Source organism: Octodon degus, unplaced genomic scaffold, assembly GCF_000260255.1.
Source record: "Octodon degus isolate 3935 unplaced genomic scaffold, OctDeg1.0 scaffold00026, whole genome shotgun sequence".
Lineage (NCBI taxonomy): Eukaryota > Metazoa > Chordata > Mammalia > Rodentia > Octodontidae > Octodon > Octodon degus.
In genome coordinates this window covers 18,568,022-18,588,110 of record NW_004524602.1, presented here as the reverse complement: position 1 = coordinate 18,588,110, position 20,089 = coordinate 18,568,022, and the positions used below count along the sequence as shown (strand labels likewise).

General features: G+C 37.1%; 1 protein-coding gene and 1 pseudogene across 3 annotated transcripts in view; both read left to right on the top strand.

The window, feature by feature from the left end:
• Nucleotides 1–20,089, top strand: part of Tcf12 (transcription factor 12) — a 396,809-nt gene that overhangs the window by 47,952 nt on the left and 328,768 nt on the right. The window lies entirely within an intron of this gene.
• LOC105741852 lies at nt 17,305–17,712 on the top strand (annotated as a pseudogene).

Here is a 20,089-nt window from a genome sequence, read left to right as displayed (position 1 = left end):
TCTTCACAGTCTGTTTCTTTTGACAGATGAATTGAGACCATTTACATTGATGGTTATAAATGATGTGTACTGACTTCTCCTTGTCATGTTATCTTCCTGCTCTTGGTTCCTTTTTCTTCCCTCTGTTTAATTATTTGCCTACTAGATTCATTCTTTCAGGGGGCATCATAGAGTTGTAGTCCTTGTTATTTCTTTCTATGTATTTCAGAACATTTTAGGGTCCTGGTTTGGTGGTCTTGAATTTCCTCAGGTGTTTTTTAATTTTAATCGTGGAAGTATCTTATTTTTCTATCAATTTTCAAAGATAATTTTGCAGGGTACATTAATTTGGGTTGGAGGTTATTTTCTTTTAGAGTTTGAAATACTTCAGCCCAAGGTTTCCCTGATATGAGGGTTTGAGTTAAGAAGTCTTCTGTGTAGGGCTGGAGAGATAGTTCAGTAGAATAAGCGCTTGCCTGGCAAGTGCAAGGTCGTGAGTTCAATCCCTGGTACTGCACCACTAAATAAATAAATAAATAAATAAATAAATAAAGTCTTCTGTGATTCTGATGGGCTTTCCTTTATGTGTGTATGGCCAGCTCAGCCCACCAGGGGGTGGGGCTAGCTGGCATGTGGTGCTGGGGGATTGAACTGCGGTCCCTGTGCTTTGCTTAGCTTATTCTAGGCAGGTGCTTTAGACCACTGAGCCATCTCACCAGCCCATGTCAATTGAATTTTTAATCTTCTGGATATCTGTTTGGATCAGTTTCATAGATTCCATTTCTTTTATATGTTGGGAATTTATAGTTTCCATTATTTTCCTAAATACCTCTATTTTTTTTTTTCTATCTGTATTAGCTGTATAGTCACTAACCATGTCTTTCATTATGGTTACCTTCTCTATAGTTATCTGAGAGATTCTCTTTTTCTTTCTTTCCTTTTTTTTGCGGAACCGGGGATTGAACTCAGGCACTTGTGCTTACCAGGCAAGCACATAGTCTACTGAGCCATCTCCCCGGCCCCTTAAGATTACTATTATTATTATTATTATTATTATTATTAATTTGGTACAGGGTCTCACTACACTGATCAGACTGATAGTAATCCTCCTGTCTTCAGCCTCCTCAGTGCTAGGATTACAGGCATGTGCCACTATGCCTGGTATCCAGCATGCCTGGGGGGCGAGGGCAGTACCACATGTGGTGCCCGGAATGGATCCCTAGCCCTTGCACTTGCCTAAGCAAGTGTTTAGTCTGCTGAGTTATCTCACCAGCCCTCATTAATTATTTTATTGTATTTTATATCTTAAAATGTTAAGTTTCATGCATTAATTTAATTTTTTGTGTCGTGCTGGGGACTAAACCCAGAGCTTTGCACAAAGTAGGCAAATACTATACAGCTGAATTATATCTGTGCTGTTTATTTTTATGATTTTTAAAGAAATATTTAAAATATGCATTAAAGTTCAAAATCACTGTTAGTGCCTTCCTTTTGTTTACTTAGCAGGTTTAAGGGTTATGCCTAGGACCTAGGGGAATGTTAGGGTCTTTTGGGTCTGATAAAAAGCTAGGGATATTTGCTGCTCACAAAATAGTTCATATTCCCTCATGGCGAGTGTAGTAAAAAGCTGTTGCAGTTGTCCACAGTGGAAAACAGCTTGATAATGACAGTTCTTCACTGTTGCTGACAATGAATTATCTTGAAGAAGCAACACTTTATGTTAGTCATTTTTGCTTAAACTTTTTATGGAATATGTTAACAAATTTTGTCATTTTGTAGTAGTTTACAGGATATTTGGTTTCATTAGAGGTACAGTCATGAATATTTGTTGTGCTTTGCATCATAAGACCATACAGTATTAGACATATTACATATGGTCTTGTGATTAGGTTGATAGGTGTCTTAGTTACTTTCCTTGTTGCTGAAATAAAAATACCCAAGATCCACAGTGATGGGAGGAAAGGTTTACTCATCTCCCAGTCAGTGTATAGAGGTTTCAGTGCATCGTCACCTGCTCCAGGCAGGGTGGCACATGGCAGAGGGGAAACAGTCCATGGCAGAGGAGGAACAGTCCGTGGCAGGCAGGAGGCAGCCGAGCAGCAAGCGGCAAGCACTGCTCTTTCTGTATGTCTTATCCAGGCTACGTGGTATTACCCACATTCTTAATACTAGTACACTTGCTTCTAGCATTGTACCGAGAATCAGTGACACTGTCTGGCTTCCTAGATGCAGCCACCTCTTGGGGAAATCCAGATGCAAGCCATGCAGTAGGAGTGCTTGTTCTGTGCCAACCTTTTCCACGTTGCTCTCCATTTGTATAAGTAGTGTTTTTGTTGTTTCTTTCCTTTTTACTTATGCTTAGTGTATTCCTTAATTTGTCAGTTTTTGGCAGGGCATGCTCTTCCCTCCCCTGTACTAGTATTGAACCTAGAGACTTTCATACTGGACCACATCATGTCTTTTTTTTTTTCTTCCAGTTTTTATTTTGAGACAGGCTTTCATTAAGTTTTTTGAGCTTCTCAGTCTGTGCTTGAACATGTGCCTCTTCTGCCTCATCCTTTTTGAGTTCTGTGATTACGACTGTGTGGTTACATTTGGCTTACTTTTCACTTTTGTTAGGCAGTATAATCTTTATTCTGCGGTATGATATGATCTGTTAGAAATCAAGCTCTTAAGGTAGCTAAGCCTGTTTAATATGTGAGCAAAGACTTGGAAGTGGTTTTTACTTTTTGTGGGGAAGATGCCATGGATTTTATTGAAGGCTTTTCTAGCGTATTTCCCTGTCTTTGGATAGACATAATCAATTGCAGTCATTTGATATCTCACCACCCTAAATAGGCTGTTTACTCCCCTCCCCGAGGTGACTTCAATATTAAATATTAATATTCATTATTAAAATCTTTAAAGAACATTTATCTTTTCCTGATGTATTAGCAAAATTCAAGAAAACATAAAAACAAGTAGTTTGTATATCTTTTGTTTAAATGTGAACCTTAGTACCCATAGTTGTGAATAAAAGGTATTTCAGGTACTAATTAAATAATAGAAATGGTAGGCATAAGGTGGATTAAGGTGGTGATTTGGGTAAACTTAATGCTAGTGATTATAGAATATTCTATTAGAATAAACTGAACTATGTTCTAACATGTCCTGATAATATTCTTCTGACCACCTTGTGGTCCGAACTGGTCGGAAATCTTACTTAAGTCATCTCACTTTATTTTGGTGGTGGTGGTATTGGGGGTTGACTCCAGGGCTTATGCATGCTGTGCAAGTGCTGCCACTGTTGCATACCCCTCATTTATTTTCTTAAATTTTTATTCTGAGATAGGGTCTTGTTCACTTTGTCTAAAGTGGGCTTGAACTTGCAATCTTCTTGCCTCAGCCTCCTGAAGAGTTGAGATTATAAATGTGCACCATTGCACTAGGCTCCTTTTGGTTATTAAGTGTACAAACTGGATTGGTATGCAAAGAAATGTCTGTCAGTGATATTCTTTTGATACTGAAGGGAACATAATTATTCTAATTTGGTGAGTTTTTGGCTGTTTCTGAAACTCTGGGCTTTTGTTTGTGTCTTTCTTTAATGAGCAGCTTCATATTCCTCGGTGTTTATAAAGGTTGTTTGTTAAGGAGGCAGAGTTGATTGCCAGGGACCAGATGTGGCTTTCTTCTCATCGTAGCACTCTTTGTCTTTTTGTCGACTTTTGTGCCTGAGATATTGGTCCAAACCCAAAGGGTGGGATGTAGGGAATCAGCTGACAATTTGCTTGAGGTTTAAGACAAATTAACAGAAGTAGAGAGGGGATGCTTGTTGCTGAGATGGGTTGTGGGGTATTGGGTGCTCCAGGTTTTCAGCTTTTTACTCGAGTGAAGATGAAAACCAAGCATCAAGGGTATACATTCTGTGCATTGGAGCTTTCCTACGTGAGGGAACTTGAGCTTGGAACTATAGTGCAGCTGCCAAGAAAGTTGGTTTTTAAAAGCTAAATGGAATTTTTTCCCTTTATCCAAATAAAAATATGAGTCACTTTAGCTACTTCATGATTATTAAGTGAGGATACAATTTTGATTCCTGTTTCTTGGTTAGATTTAATTAGAAATAGTTGAAAAAGCTGGCTTCCATTATTTTCCTTTGGATCCATCCAAATTTCTTTTGTAGCACTAACCTAAAAAGAGACAAATAGGAAAGCTGTCTGGAAGAAAAACGACATGGTTTGGCTTTTACTCTGAGTGAAATGGCGATAGCTCAGTAGAATAAGCGCTTGCCTGGCCAGTACAAGGTCCTGAGTTCATTGCCCAGTACTTGGCGGGGGTGGGGGGGGGGGGGACAAAAACAAGCAAAATCAACTGAGTGAAATGGGAAGATAATAGAGGGAAGAACATGTGATTTACATGTTAACAGGGCAGAAAGAAGAGACCAGTTAGGTAGTTATAGAAGATGTGGTTAAATTTTGGATACATCTGGGTAATGGGCCTGTGCAATAAAAGTAATAGGGTTACTCTTAATTGATAATGAGAAAAATTGATGGAGCAACATTGTTTTATTTTTTGAGAAATAATCCCTCATAGAAATGTTAGATATTGAGTAGGAGATGCTAGTACCTAGCTTGGCATTCTAGTCTGCATCTCAGAGTAGAGATGTGAAATAGAAATATCAGCTTGGGGCTTATTTGAGTATACAATTGAAAGCTCTGAGATTGGAATGAATATAGTGCAGAGTAGTGTTTTGAAAATCTTGGAGACAGACCAGTGGAATAGAATAGATAAATTGATATACAGGTCCAAGAGTACAGGGTCTTACTATGCAGCTCAGACTTGTAGTGAGCCTCCTGCTTTTAGCCTCCTCAGCGCTGGGATTACAGGTGTGTGCCACCACATCCAGTCTTAGTGGGCCAGGTCAGCTATTTCCTGAGGGCAGGGCTGGACTAAAGACCTGCTTAAGCAAGCACAGGAACTAGGGAGTTTGATCCCTGGCACCACTCGCTGCACCGACCCTACCCCTGTCTCCAGGTGTGATGAGCTGGGCTGAGTCTGGGTGTGATGGCACATGCTTGTAATCCCAGTGCTGGGGAGGCTGAAAACAGGAGGATCACTAGGAGTCAGAGTTGCATAGTGAGACCCTGTACCGAATGCATAAAAAAATAAATTAAAAAAAAAAAAAGAATGATACATTCGACTGTGTAGCAATTTAAGATTTTTTGCATGGTAAAAACACTAGTGACAATATCAAAAGACAGCAAAGTGGAAAATAATGTTCTAATCACTTGGCTTTTGATTTCACCTGCCTAACTGAATCCATTTGTCTCCAGAGAGACTGTGATTTGCTTCCAAAAGAATCTTAAGAGGAGAAAGCTGGTGAACATTTAATTTACTACCATAAAAACATATACTACAGCTACAGTGTAGCTGAGGAAGGGGTAATAAACTCCTTTAAAATTGTGCTCATTTGACAGTTCAATTCTGTGAACATTCTGAAATCTATTAACTGTATACTTTAATAGATGAGTTATATGGTGTTTTTTTTTTAAGGAAGGTGTTATAAAATGAGTCACTGTGTCTCATGATTAATATATACAAAGTTTTCCACCATTCACTCAAATGTCTATGACTCCCTTGTATATATTTCTAGGAGAATGCTTAATCAGTAATAATCTCTTGGACGGGGCTTTGGCAGTGTCACACAGCAAAACTGTGTGCAGTATTCATTTAAGTTTTGACCCAGCAAGTTTGCTTTTTGGAGTTTATTCTAATGGTTTGTTTTCAGCAATATAAGGAAAAAATATACATCATATCTGTATTTGTAATTGCAAAGTACTGGAAACAAGCTAAGTAGGCATCATTACATAGGAGAGTGATAATATGAACTGGTACATACAAATAGGTAGGCATAAAAAATAAGAAAATTACTATGAATTGCTGCATAGTGTTTCTTAGGATTATGTGAAATATACAAGCAAGGTGCAAAGATCACCTGTACCAGTGGTAGCAAACATTTTAGAGCTTTCAGTGTACAGCCTGCCACGGTGTGTGCCAGGCTCACCACCTCTGATCTATACTGTACTGCCTCTTGTAAGAAAGAAAGCAGTATAAGATAATACACGTACATCTGCACACGAGGCAAGAGAAGGATAAGCCAGGAGTCATAGACACAGTGAGTACAAAAAGGGTGGAAAGAATGAGAGATGGGAATGTATTTTGGAGAAAGTTTTGATGTTACTCAATATACCTTTTGCCATAGTTGAGTTTTATAATCATGCTGTTTTACATGTTAAAACTTTCTATGAAATTAGGAGACAAACATCAAGATGGACTGAAATTAGAACACCTCAACTCCCATTTTGCAAATGAGTAACATAGTTGGAGGGAGAAATGGGAAGGAAGAGGATAAATTAGCAATGTAACTTTTGAACAGTTTAAAAGAATGAAGATGAAAACAGCTCTTAAAAAATACTGACTTTAGGTTTGTAGATACTTTTGTTTTCTGTGGAGTGCAAGGTTAACAAATCTTGAGCTATTTATGTATATAAATATTTGACAGGTAATTTTTTAAAAAAAATTTGTTGAACTGGGGGGTTGAACCAAGAGGCCTGCACATGCTAGAAAAGAGCTCTATAACTGAATTACACTCCCAGACCCAAATATATCAATATTTTATGGATAATGGAAACCAGGTTTTTTATTTGGAGAAAGAATTTTAAATGTGGAATTGGGGGAGATTAGAAGACATACTGTCATTTACTGAAATGTTCAGGTTTTGTTTTTTTTTTTTATCCATGATTGAACTTTTTGTGTCCTGGATCGAACTCAGGCCCTCACTTGCTAGCTAGCCAGATGCATTGATCTATGCCCTCAGTCCTCACTGAAAAAAAAATTTTTTTTTTTTTACAGACAAGGGCTCGCTAAATTGCCCACGTGGGCATCAAACCTATATGTAACTCTGCCTCAGACTCCTGAGTAACTGGAATTACCAGGCATATGCCACTGGCACTAACTTAGATTTTGAAGTATCAGTATATATAGAACTTGCCCCCAAAATGTATGCAAAAAATGTGTAGAAATAGTTTAATACTAAATTTATTGAGACCACATGGGAGACATACAAGTTACCCTTGTCCTCTACAATTGATTGCATGAGGTGCTCCCAGTGGTGCCATGCGTTTCCAGGTGTGTGGCGGCTTGGGTGGCTTAGGGTTGGTGAGATTGCTGCATGTGCATTCTCTAAGGACTGGCAGTATAGGGTTTCTGCGACACATGACACCCTCTAGGCCCTCCATGACAACGACAGCGTTTCGTGTGTGGAAAGAAACATCATGCTGTTTTTCTTCTCCTGAAGTGTATACACATTTTTTGGGTTGAGTTTGTATTCATCTCCTTTCCACCTGTTTTCTATCAAGATAGCTAACAGATGTGAAATGTGTGTGTTTGAATATACATAGTTTATTATAATATACATAGTACATGGTTTATTTCTTAGGTTTTTTTGAAGAAGGCTGTAAAGCATTGGCATGTTAGAAAGTCAGGAGTAATTGAATATTTTTTAGATACATTTTAGATATACATAATGATCACATTCATCAGACTTTCTACTTGTATGTGTGGTATAACTTGATTTTTTCCCATTCCCGAGCCCTCTTTTCAACCCTTCTTCTCTTCCCCATTTATAAAAGCTGTTTCTGTTTCTTCCTTTTCTTTTCTGTCTTTCCCCCTCCAGTTGTCCAACCCCTCCCCCCCATTTGAACAATTTTTTCCTGTTTCACAATACTTTATATGCATTTTGGATCTTTAGTTCATACTTTTGGTCTCTCACACCAGAGGAATAGTGGTATTTACATGCATGTCCAGTTTATTTCACTGAAGAGCACCCATTTACCTGCAGATGTAGGCAAGCCTGTCCTTAATGGCAGAGGAGTACTCCACTTGGCCATTTCTAAGAGTTGGCTATTATGAGCTGTGCCACTGTAAACACAGGCGTACATGCCTTGCTGTGGTGTGATGCTTTCAATTCTTTTGGGAAGTTACCGAAAAGGGCAAGAACTGGGTCATATGGGACCCTAGTCCTAGTTTTGTTTTGTTTTTAGAACCAGGAATCGAACTCAGGATGTTGCACTTGCCAGGCAGGCACTGTCCTGCTGAGCTATATCCCTGGCCCCTAGTCCTGGGTTTTTGAGGTCTCCACTCTTATTTCCACAGTGCTTGCACCAGTCTACATTTCCATCAGCATTGGAAAAGGGTTCATTTTTCCTCCCTACAACCCTCTCCAGCATTTGTTGTTGGTTGATTTTTTTTCTTTTTCTTTTTTTGGTGATACTAGGGATTGAACTCAGGACCGTGCACTTGCCAGGCAAGCACATTTTCCACTGAGCTATATCCCTAGCCTGTGAGCTATCTTCTCAGCCTTGATTTTTTGGTAATGGCCTTTTTTTTTGCTGGGATGAGCTGGAATCTCAGCATTGTTTTAATTTCCTTCTTTTGAATGACCTGTGATGTTGAACTTTTCTTTTTTCATATGCTGTTTCGAGTACTTGAAGAACATTGAAGATGAGCAAAAGAGAACAAAATCAATTTATAGGACTCTTAACTGACCTAATTTGTGATACTTAGCATTAAAACAATAATGTAGTAATAGCTTATAACCCATTAATAAGGATCTGTGAGTACATGCAGATCAAAGTTGATGGAAAAGAGAATAGTCCTCTTTATAAACAAACACCAGCTACTGTGTATTTTTACAGCCATTATGGTAATACAAGTATTAATGCATATTAAAAACTAATGATGTGGAAGTTTGATAAGTAACATGTTATACAGATTCAAATTATCCTCACAAGTTATTAATTACTGGGTGAAAATTATAACTGTACAGTGGAGAAACATTGCTATCAGGAATTAACCATATGAATTAAATCACCTGTAAAGGACAGGTGATAAAATGAATCTTAACATAAAATGCTGAGGACACACTGTCACTTCTGTTACTCCTGCCAAACGTATGAAACCTGAATCTAAAAAAAACCCCCAAAACTCACCAAAACAGAGTCACAAGTAATGGGCATTGTACTAAATAAATGAACGATACTCCTCAAATATGTCAATATTCCCCTGCACTACATGCCATGCTGGACCTGCCCCTGGGATAGCTGAGCCACCAAGTCCGGGTGTGGTTGTGTATGCCTGTAATCCCAGTGCTGGGGAGGCTGAAAACAGGAGAATCGCTGAGAGGCTGAGCTGCATAGTGAGACCCTGTACCAAATACATAAAAAAAGAAAAAAGAAAAAAAATGTCAGCATTATGAAAGACAAAAGTACAAGAAGTACTTATTGAAGATAAAGCAAATTAGTGTAGTGGATGTTCATTTGCTTTAAAGGTTTTAATCTGAATAATCCCTGTGTATTGGAGGATAGAATTGTATCAGTGTTAGTTTCTAACTTTGATATTACTGAAGAGATGTTCATGGTTTTAAGGAAGCTGTAGAGTTATAGAGTATGGTGTCTGAAACTTGCCACCAGATGATTCAGAAAACATTTGCAGATAGACATACACAGAATAAGACAAAGCAGAAAAGCATACCATAAATTGTTTCTTTGAAAAACGACAGGATAGAATAATTTAATTATTAGATTAAATATTATTACATGTGAGATTTGGGTGAGGATTCTATGGGGACTGTTATGCTAATCTTGGAAGAAACCTTATTCTATGTTTTGTAAATTGTACACATACGTTTAGCCGGGGGTGGTGGTACATCTGAGCATATGGGAGGCACCGGCAGAAGGATCATGAGTTTAAGGCCAATTGGGGTAACTTGTTGGGATCCTAACAGTTAAAGTGTGTGGGGAGTATAGGCTCAGTACTCCCTGGATTCAATCACCCTTAAGAGACAGGCTAAATTCTAACCCTAAACTGACAAGTGATTTCATTCACTTCTATACCAACCTCTTGCTGCATGGATCTGCTCTCTTGGTAATTTTAGTAAGTTTGTCATTGGTGAAACTTGACTGGTAAGTGATCACCAAAAACACCATTTAGAAGCCATCTTCTTGGCCAAGCAATGGCCGTGACTCATCCACATGGCTGACACTAACAAAAGATCTACAATCTGAGGTACAGGATCTCGGGAAAAATCCTGAGGGGATTTCATTGACCTTATCAGACCCCAAAACTACAACTCTTGTTGCATAGGTCTTGCTTTATTTTGGTCTTAACCATCCAGCAGAAAAGTATAAAAACGAAGTATAAGAAGTAAAGCCATGCTGTTATGTTGAGCTGTGGGGGACTCAGGTCAACAATTTCTGACATTGCCAGTCAAGCAGAAGACCCAATACTATTATGGGGTACTGGACTCTTTTAGAATATTTTGCTGAGTTAACACACCTATAATATTCAAATAATGGAACTAAACAAAAAAGGGGATACAGATGAATGTCCATTTTGTATCTGTGTATTCAAAAATGGTTAGGATAGATATATAGTTACATTCTGTTAATGAATAGAGGGATTTGTTTTAATAGTGTTTGTAAATAGAATATGATGTCTGCATCTTGTACAGCAAATAACCACTAGGAAGAATGTATGCAATGTGTTAATTATTGAAACTGTCCTACCAATTTGGTTTGAAACTGTCTTATTGCTATTTGTTTCTCAATAAAATTATGGACAAAAAAAGCAATCTTCATTGTGTAGTTTAATCATTTACATATATCTAATACTCACTAAAAAAAATGAAGACAATGTTTAATTTTGCATAGTGGACTTCTTCAGAATATAATTTTAGTTGTGTAAATGTCCAACATGTTTTTCTTCAATAAAAACTTACAATATTTATAAAAGTGTTGTAAAGGATCTCATTTATATTTTTAATTGGCACATAGTAAGTGTACATATTTAAGGGATATAGGGTGATGTTTCAGTACATGCATACAATGTGTAATTGGCATGTATGTATTTGTGTTTTGGGGACATTAAAAATCTTATATTTTGAAATACTCAGTTAATTGCTTTTAACCATGATTATTATGGTTTATACAGGAGTATACATCTAGATAGATTTCATAGCTTGGCTATAGTGAATAGTGCTACAACAATCATTTTAACTTATGTACAAGTAGAAAACAGTGTGTTTGTATCATTTGTAGTTAATAGATTACATTCATTTTGGTATTTGTAGGACTTCTGTGTGAGCATTTTGCTTATGTGTTTGTAATCAGAATGTGGTAGTAGGTATTTAATATCTTAGGTAGGTTTTTTGTCTGTAGTTGGTAGTTCCCCCCAGCCCCCTGCCTTTTTTCTTTTCCTGGTACTGAGGATTGAACTCAGGACCTTGCGCTTGCCAGGCAGGCACTTATTCTACTGAGCTATCTCCTTGGCTCCTGTAGTTCATAAAAATATATTGCAAAGCCGTAATTACAGCTTTGTTACACTGAATTTACAGCAAAATGCTCCATTTCAAACATTTAGTGATGCACTTTTGTTATAGTTTGTGTACATGTGTCCCTCCAAAGCCTCATGCAGTCTTGGGGCGGCCTTTGGAGTTTGTGATTGATTATTGTGGGTGTAGATGCTGCACCTGCCCTGGGGTAGGTAATTTGCATTTCACTATGAGGAAAGAGAAGTTAGCTGCTTGAGCTGCTGCTACCCCTCCTTTTGGCTCTTGCTCTTTGCCACCACCATGAAAAGTTGTTTTCTGCCTTGTGCTGCTCTACCTTGGAGCCAGCTGAGTACGTACTGAAACCTCCAGTAACTGAGCTACATAAATCTTTCCTTCCTTCGAGTGTCAGGTATTTGTCCCAGCAATGAGAGAAGAGTAACTAAGACAACTTCATAGAAAGGAAATATGGATGACCAGTTAGTGTATTAATGATATAACTAGCTATGTAATGAATGCATTTTCTTATAATTCTAAATTATTAAAGAATCCTGGGCTGGGGATATAGCTCAGTGGCACAAGTGCCTGCCTGGTAAGCTCAAGATCCCAAGTTTGATCCTGGTACTGCAAAAGGAAAAAAAAAAACAAAAAACCAGAAAATTTTAATTTATTTAATAGCAGCTGCCTTTGTGTGTGCTTATCATCAAACACTAGTTCTTTATTTTTACAATTAAATATGAGATATTTGTAAGCATATATGTTATGTAGGTGAAAAATAGCTAATGGTAATTTAAATAAAAACTTCAAGTTTTCAATGCATCTACATTGAGGTTTTTACATATTTCATATTAAAAAATCAGATGCTTGGCAGAATGGCTGGTTTTGTGTCTGAGACAGGGAATATACAAGATAAGCCTAGACTATTTTGCCATTTGGTAATGAAGCTTTAAAGAGGACTGGGGTCAAAGTACCCAGGATCCAATTTGAAGAATTTCCAACTGAGTAAAAATGGGGCAATTTAAGCATTAATCATGATAGCATCTGCAGTGGTTTGAGATATATGTGTTTAACACATAACTTCATAGTGATGCCTTAAAGTGACTTGTCACCTTCGTGGAGGATGCTAATGAAGCAGTTAGTACTTTTTAAAAATGGAAGGAAACAGTTGAGCATTTATCTTGTCTTGCCTGTAAGAAGTACGTGTTACCATTGACAACTAAATAGTAAATGAGGGGAAGTTTTCTTTTATATTATTATTCTAGCTAACAAATGAAGGAATTATAAAATTAGACAATTGCCATTTTGTAGGTAAGTCCTAATAAGACGTAGGCATTAAACATGGTAGATATTAATGCTACTAGAAGAAAATTAGATGTATTTGCCATTTTCACTTGTAAAGTAGACTAGTTCCCTCTCCTCTCAAATTAACTACAATATGATAATTCGAACTATTAAGTTATAAGAAATACAGCAGAGGAAATGTTAAATGACTGAAAGGAGATATAATTAAAAATGCCAGATTTGGGCAACCTTAACGGGCAAACACCTTAATTTTTCTGTGTTCTCTCAAAATCTGAGGGAAAAACTTAAAGGATGATATAGGTGTAGGCAACGACTTTTTGAGCAGAACCCAAGTTGTAAAAGAAATAGCATCAAGAATCAACAAATGGGATCATACCAAATTTAAAAGTATCTGTACAGAAAAAACAAAACAAAACAACAACAAACCAAAAAAACCAAAACAGAACTATCAGCAGAGTGAAGAGACAATCTACAGAATGAAGAAAAAAAATTGGCAGCTACTTTTTGTACAGAGACCTTTCATATATAAATGAATGCAACTTGAAGATATACTCATAAGTGAAATAAACCAGACCCACATGTGTAAATATATTGTCTCCCTAGTGTAAGAACTCAAAAGAAAAATAAAAATGGAAAGATGTAACACAGTTAAGTGGAAAGCGAGAACTTAAGGTTTAAACAACGATGAGAAAGAGAAGAAAAGTTAGGAAATATGGCAGGCGCAAAACCATACATTTATTTAAACGATATGGTTAAGGCCCTGGTCCTAAGAATCTCCATCAGGTTTTTGAAAATAGCAGTTAATGGGTAGAATTCTCACCCTGATTGTATATGCTGATAACTGTGAACTAAGTAGCTACACTGAGGATAGCGGTGTGTAATACTAAAACCATGCTTGAGATACCTGTTATTTTGGTCATCTAAATGCATATTGCTTCTGATGTTATACCAGTTATTCCTATACTCTGTTTAAAATATTTCTTTATAAAAGGTAATGAAAGACAGACAACAAAAAAATGTCATAGGATTGTCCTACAGTGTTTTATATGTTTTGACTTCTAAAGTTCTGTGTAAAAATGTGTAATTGTTTTTTTCACATTCTATAGGGATTTAAACTTTAGGCTATCCATGGTTGCTAGAAAATAGCAGGTACGTGTTATGACTAAGGTGTTTGATATTCAGACAAATAGTGATGTTAAGCTCAACTGCCTCTGTTACAGGGTAATAATGTCATTAGGCTTCTCTTCTGGATATTTAACAATTAAAGTTTGCAGACCAAAAATTAGAGAAATAGAGGGGCTGCAGAGATAGCCAGTATTTTGGCCCTAGCACTTCAAGGTCAGTGAGGACATGAGAACCTGTGCTGTGACATCCTTTAACTCAGTGGTGTCCAGACTTTTGTGATCAAGGAGGTTATGGGGCCACAGAGGAAAGTGATCGATGATGTATATAGTATGCCTAGGGAGAGTCACCTAGAGAGAAAACAATTCTCTCAGGCTTTCACAGAGAGCAAATTGGTCAAGCAATGGCTGTGACTCATCTAGATGGCTGACACCGACAAAAGACCTACAAGGTTGCTGTACATGGTTCCAGTGTAAATCCTGAGGGTAATTGACTGACCTTGTCAGATACAAGAGTTACATTTTTAGTTATATAGGTCTTGCTTTAACTTGATCTTAACCGTACAGCAGAGAAGTATAACCACAAGTTATAAAAAGTAATGCCATATTAATATGCTGATCTGTAAAAGGGTCAAGTCAACAACTATTGATGATTGCCAGTTCTGCTGATAACCCACTACTATTATGGATTGTTGGACTGTATTGGATTATTTTGCTGAATTCAAGTAGCTACAGTCTTTAGACTGTTTTCAAGTATGAAAAGGTCCTTTAAAGACTTCTCTAAATACAGCTTCTCTAACTGCAGTGGGGCACCCATCTCTGAAAAAAACAAAATGAAAACAGGGCATTTGCTGGGAGCCACCAAGTTAGGAAATCCATCAAATATATGAAGTTGGGACTTGGCCCAGTGCCTAAAGCAAACAAGGTACCTCACTCCTGAGATGAAGTTTGTTATCAGTTGCTAGGCAATCTATTATCACGAGTTACTAACTTCACAAAAGTATAAATAAAGGACAGTTTTGTTGCGAAAAAAACAGGGAAGGAAAATAAAAATATGTATACTGAAAAGAGTTAGGGTAGATACACAGCTACTTTCTTTTCTTTTTTTTTTTTTAACATCTTTTTTTTTTAATATTTATTTTATTTATTTATTTTGTGTGTGTGGCCAGCTCAGCCCACCAGGGGGCGGGGCTGGCTGGCATGTGGTGCTGGGGGATTGAACCGCAGTCCCTGTGCTTTGTTTAGCTTAGTTTGTTCTAAGTAGGTGCCTTAGACCACTGAGCCATCTCACCAGCCCTACACAGCTATTTTCTCTGAGTTCACTGAAAATAAATGTTTGTATAAATATTGTTTAGACAAGATATGTCTGCATGTGGTCCTCTGAATAACTACTATGAAGACAATATGCAGTGTATTAATTATTGTAAATGTCCTACTAACCTGTTTTGAAACTGTTTCATTTTATCTTTTTTCTCATTAAAATGAATAAAAATCATTAAAATTTTTTGACCCTTTCTTCCCTAAATAACCCAATCAAAAAATGGCCAACTAAAGTCACTAGACAGTAGTACAAATGTCTGATAATATACATGAAAAAAATACTAAGTTTCCTGCCCATTAGAGAAATGGACATTTGCACTGAGATTCCTTCTTATAGCAGAAAAATGGCTGTCATCAAGAAATCAAACAATAACATGCTAGTGAGGCCTCATGGAAAATGGAACCATTCTACTTTGTAAGTTAGGAAACTAGTAAACTAATACAATCATTGTGGAAATTATGATAGACATTCCTTAAAAAATTAAAAACAGAAATTCTGTTGACTTAGCCATTCCTCTTCTGAGTATATTCTTGGAAGTATATAATACAGTAATGCATGTATATTTGTGTTTACAGTAGCACAGTTCATAATATAGTGGTACCACAGTTCATAAACATAATCTTTCCCATAATTCTGGTCGCAAACTGAATTGGAGAAGAGTCGTTTTGTGAAAAGAATTAATGTTGTGAACTGAGGTACCACTGTGATTAGATAGTGAAGCAGTCTTTATATCCACAAATGATGAATGGATAAAGAAAACATATTTATGCACAATGCAGAACTGCTCAGTCATGGGATAAATGGAATCATTTTTAGGAGAATGGATATACTTTGAGACCAAAATGTTAAGTGAAATAAGTCAGACACACATGCTTCAATATCGCATGGCTTCTTTTATGTGAGAAACCCAAAATTTAAATAAAGAGCAAAATGAAAACTGATAAGCAGTGAAGAGATACATGTTTTGCACATGGAGAAGGAACCAAGAGATAATGTTTTCCATTTCCTCTCACTTGCTTCTCATAAAATAAAGTCTTTTTGTTTTTTTTTTCTTGACTAGAAATACAGAAATTATAGGACCAAAAGTTTTAATAAATTTCTATAAAAATGCAAAGACACAAGTTTTGAAATTTAAGTATTTAAATCTTCATTTGCACAAGCAACATATCAGGAGCTCAGTAGCCATGGGCAACAAGTGACTGCCGAACTGGATAGTGATGATGGAGTGTGTTTTCATTAAATTCTTAGGGCACTATAATAAGTGACCATACACTCAATTGACAAGTCCTGCGGCTCTCCGAGTTTTCAGGGTAAGAATGGTGAGAGGTTGGAGGAAAATGGGCAAGGGTTGGAATACACAAAAATGAGGCAAGATAAAACCCTCTCTCCTGATGGGACAAGAACTAAGGTGGAGTGGTGTTGGTTGTAGCTTATTCAGGTGACTTGCCCTTGGTGTTGTGTTCTTGAGGGTGCCCTTGCTCCTGCCGATGGTGTGATTAGTCTCTGGTTTCAGCCCTTTCCCACACTTAGTAGTTTTAAAATAATTTGCTCCCTAATAACTCTGGAGGACAGAAGTTCAAAATCAAAGGATTATAAGGTGTTAAAAGAAGTACATTGCTTTCCAAGGCTCTAGTAGTCTTCCGTGTCTTGCCCAGCTTCTAGTAGCTTTCTAATGTTCCTTGGTATGTGGCAGAATACATTCACTGGCTTCCTCCATTTTTACCAGGCTTAAATAGCTCTGGCTCTATTTGTTTTTTTCTCTTACTTTGTCCTTTTTTTTCCTTTTTTTTGCAGAACTGGGGATTGAACTCAGGCCCTTGCTCTTGCCAGGGAAGCGCTTATTCCACTGAGCCATCTCCCAGGCCCCCCCTCTTTGTCTTAAAAGTATAGCAGTCATGGGATTTGTGCGATATCTTAAATCTCGGAGGATCTTATCCTGAGATCCTTAATTAGATCTACAAAGACTGTTTCCAAATAGGGTTACATTTACAGATATTTGGGTATCAGTCCTTATATGCAAGTTTTTGGGTTTTTTTCAGACAAATTCAACTCACCCTCACCATATCATAGGTGCTGTGAATTAAAAGACATAACAAGCAGTTAGTTGGACTTTATTTGGCTCCTGATGCAAACTACCAGATTGTAAAATTAAAAGACTATGAGACACAGCCCTGCCTCCTCATTTGAACACTGGGTTAAAGAATATTTGTTGAACAATTATGGCACAGGAAGATGATGTTAGATATTACAATTTAACTGAGGAGCAAAAAGCGATCAAGGCCAAGCATCCTCCAGTTATTCGGAAGTACGAATATTTGGATCACACAGCTGATGTCCAGCTGCATTTGTGGGGGGGGACTCAAGGAAGCGTCTGAGCAGTGTGCCATGGCCGTGTATGCTTACGTGACGGACACTGGGACTGTGGAGCCCTCCAGACGGTGGAAGGCGAAGCCCACAGAGATGACTTGCTGTCTCTCCTGTTTCACTTTTCGGATGAATGGCTTTGTAAGTTCAGTGCTGATGAATTCTTCATATCCCAGGAAGTGAAAGTACTTAGTATTGATCAAAGAAATTTAAAAAAATCAGAAGAGCGCTGGGAGGGCCGGACATGGTGGTGCACCCAGTAATCCCAACACTTGGGAGACTAAGGAAGCAGCCTGTGAATTTGAGGCTGGCGTAACTACCTAGCAAGACTGTCTCAACATAAATAAAATACCCTCCGTGATACAGCATTCCTGGGTTCCAACCATAGTATAGGAAAAGAAAAAAATAAATGGAAAATTAGGAAAAAAAATATTTGTTAACTGTTATAGGTATTATTTATTTTTTTAAAATAGTTATTTTTTTAAAAACAGTGCTCATCTTTTAGAAGATAGGACAGTATTTCAAGTAGGGATAAAATGATTATTAATAGCTGGGGATATAGCTAAGTGGCAGAAGCCCAAGGTCCTGAGTTTGATTCCTTGTACCAAAAAATATGGTTATAATACAGGAATTATAGTCCAAGGGTTGTAAACTCTGTCTTATGTAGTTTGCAGTCTTTTTTTTTTTTTTTTTTTTCCGGAACTGGGGATTGAACTCAGGCCCTTGTGCTTGCCAGCGAAGCGCTTATTCTACTGAGCCATCTCCCTGGCCCCCTGCAGTCTATTTTGTAAATAAAATTTTATTGAAATATAGTCATGCTAATTCACATAGTCCAATATAGTCATGCCAATTGGCCTGCAGCTGCTCTTATAATAGAATGGCAAAGATGAATAGGTTAGAAAGTGTTTACTTTTGGGGGAGACGGGAAAATAGGAAGGGAAGGTGGCAAAGGATCAAAATGTGATATTCAATTATATATACATGTTTATGTATATATACATATACATACACATATATACATTCACCAAACAGTGAATGTGTTTATTATGTATTACAATCATACACTAATAAAAACTTTTAGAAAAGAAACAGTAATTTTAAGAGTAAGCACTGTAGATATAGTTAAGTTTGTAGTTTTGTGATTTTTGGTGGATAAAATTGTTTTGAATTCACTATTTTGAGTAATTTAAATTGAAATGTGTAAAATCCAGCAAATAGAAAAACCGAGTTTATTGGTTAAATGCAGAATGTTTTTTTTTATGTATGTTCAACTTCTCATGTATAATGATTGTTAGAATTCTTCTGTAGAGGCTCTACTATTTTATTATTATTTTTTGTCTTTTTGAGACAGGCTTTGAACTCACTTCGTAGCTAAGCTAGCCTCAAACTCTTGGGAAGCCTGCCTCAATCTCCTGAATGCTAGGATTGCAGGTGTGTGCCGCCATGCCCAGAGAAGCTGTACCACTGTAGCATTCATCAGAATCACCCAAGATGCAGACTGCTGGCCTCATCCCCAGAATTTTTGATTCATGGGGTTTGAGATAGTGTGGAAAATTAGAGTTTGTGTTTTAAGGTGCTCTGTACCTGGTGGTGGTGGTTGAGGTCTAACACTTTGACAGCCAGTTATCAATGATTTTAAAAAGACGTAATTGAAGTGATCTGTTTTTGAGTCACAAAGAAGCTGCCCTCATTCTTGTGAGTATAGTATATGAAAAAGATTGAATTTCTTTTTTAGGGAATCATTTGGAATCTTAAGTCTTGTGTTTGTAATTTAAACAGCTGTGACTCAAATGATTCTCACTTTTGCTGAATAAAACTGGATTCTTGGTACTGAGTAGATGTTATTTATATAGATGAGAATAAATTTGAGAGTAAGTTATTTGGACACCGTGGTACAAGCCTAGAATCCCAGCACTCTGCTGGGCTGCACAGGAGGGTCCCATGTCCCAGCACACCCTGGGAAACATGATGACTTGAGGAGATCATATGTGCAAAAAAATTGTGAAACTGGAAAGAACAAGAATACTTAATTGTGAAACTGAAGTTCTTTTTTCCTAGGGAAAAAAAAAATTTATAGGAAGAAGAAAACTTTAGCTTCTTTAGTTGGCCCTATTGAGTAAACAGATCGACGCTATTTAATAGGATTTCTGCCATGAGGATGTTTGTTTTGATTTGTTCTCATCTGTCCTGTCAAAAGTGACTGTTGAGCCGATGAGACATGGAAAATGTGACCAAGTGATTGAATTTAGAGGCTGCTTCATTAAATGGCGCAATTCTAGTCCGTTTAGAGCGTTACTTAATTCTTGAATTACACCTATTATTTTCCTTAGAATATGCGTGTTTTGTTTGCTCACATTTTGCTTAGGTCACTCATTTTTCATTGTTATCTTGTCTGCTTTGACACACTTCTTTTTTTGTTTTGTAGTGTATTTTCCTACAATTGAGTCTTTAGGACCAGGAGGTTCTAAAATTTACTTAGGGTGTTATTTGAAATTTTTATAGAATAATTTTTTTATCAGTTTATATTTCTGTTGACTATTAAACATGTCTCACATACTTTCTGAGCCTTAAAATAAAATTCTTCTTCTTCTTCTTCTTCTTCTTCTTCTTCTTCTTCTTCTTCTTCTTCTTCTTTCTTCT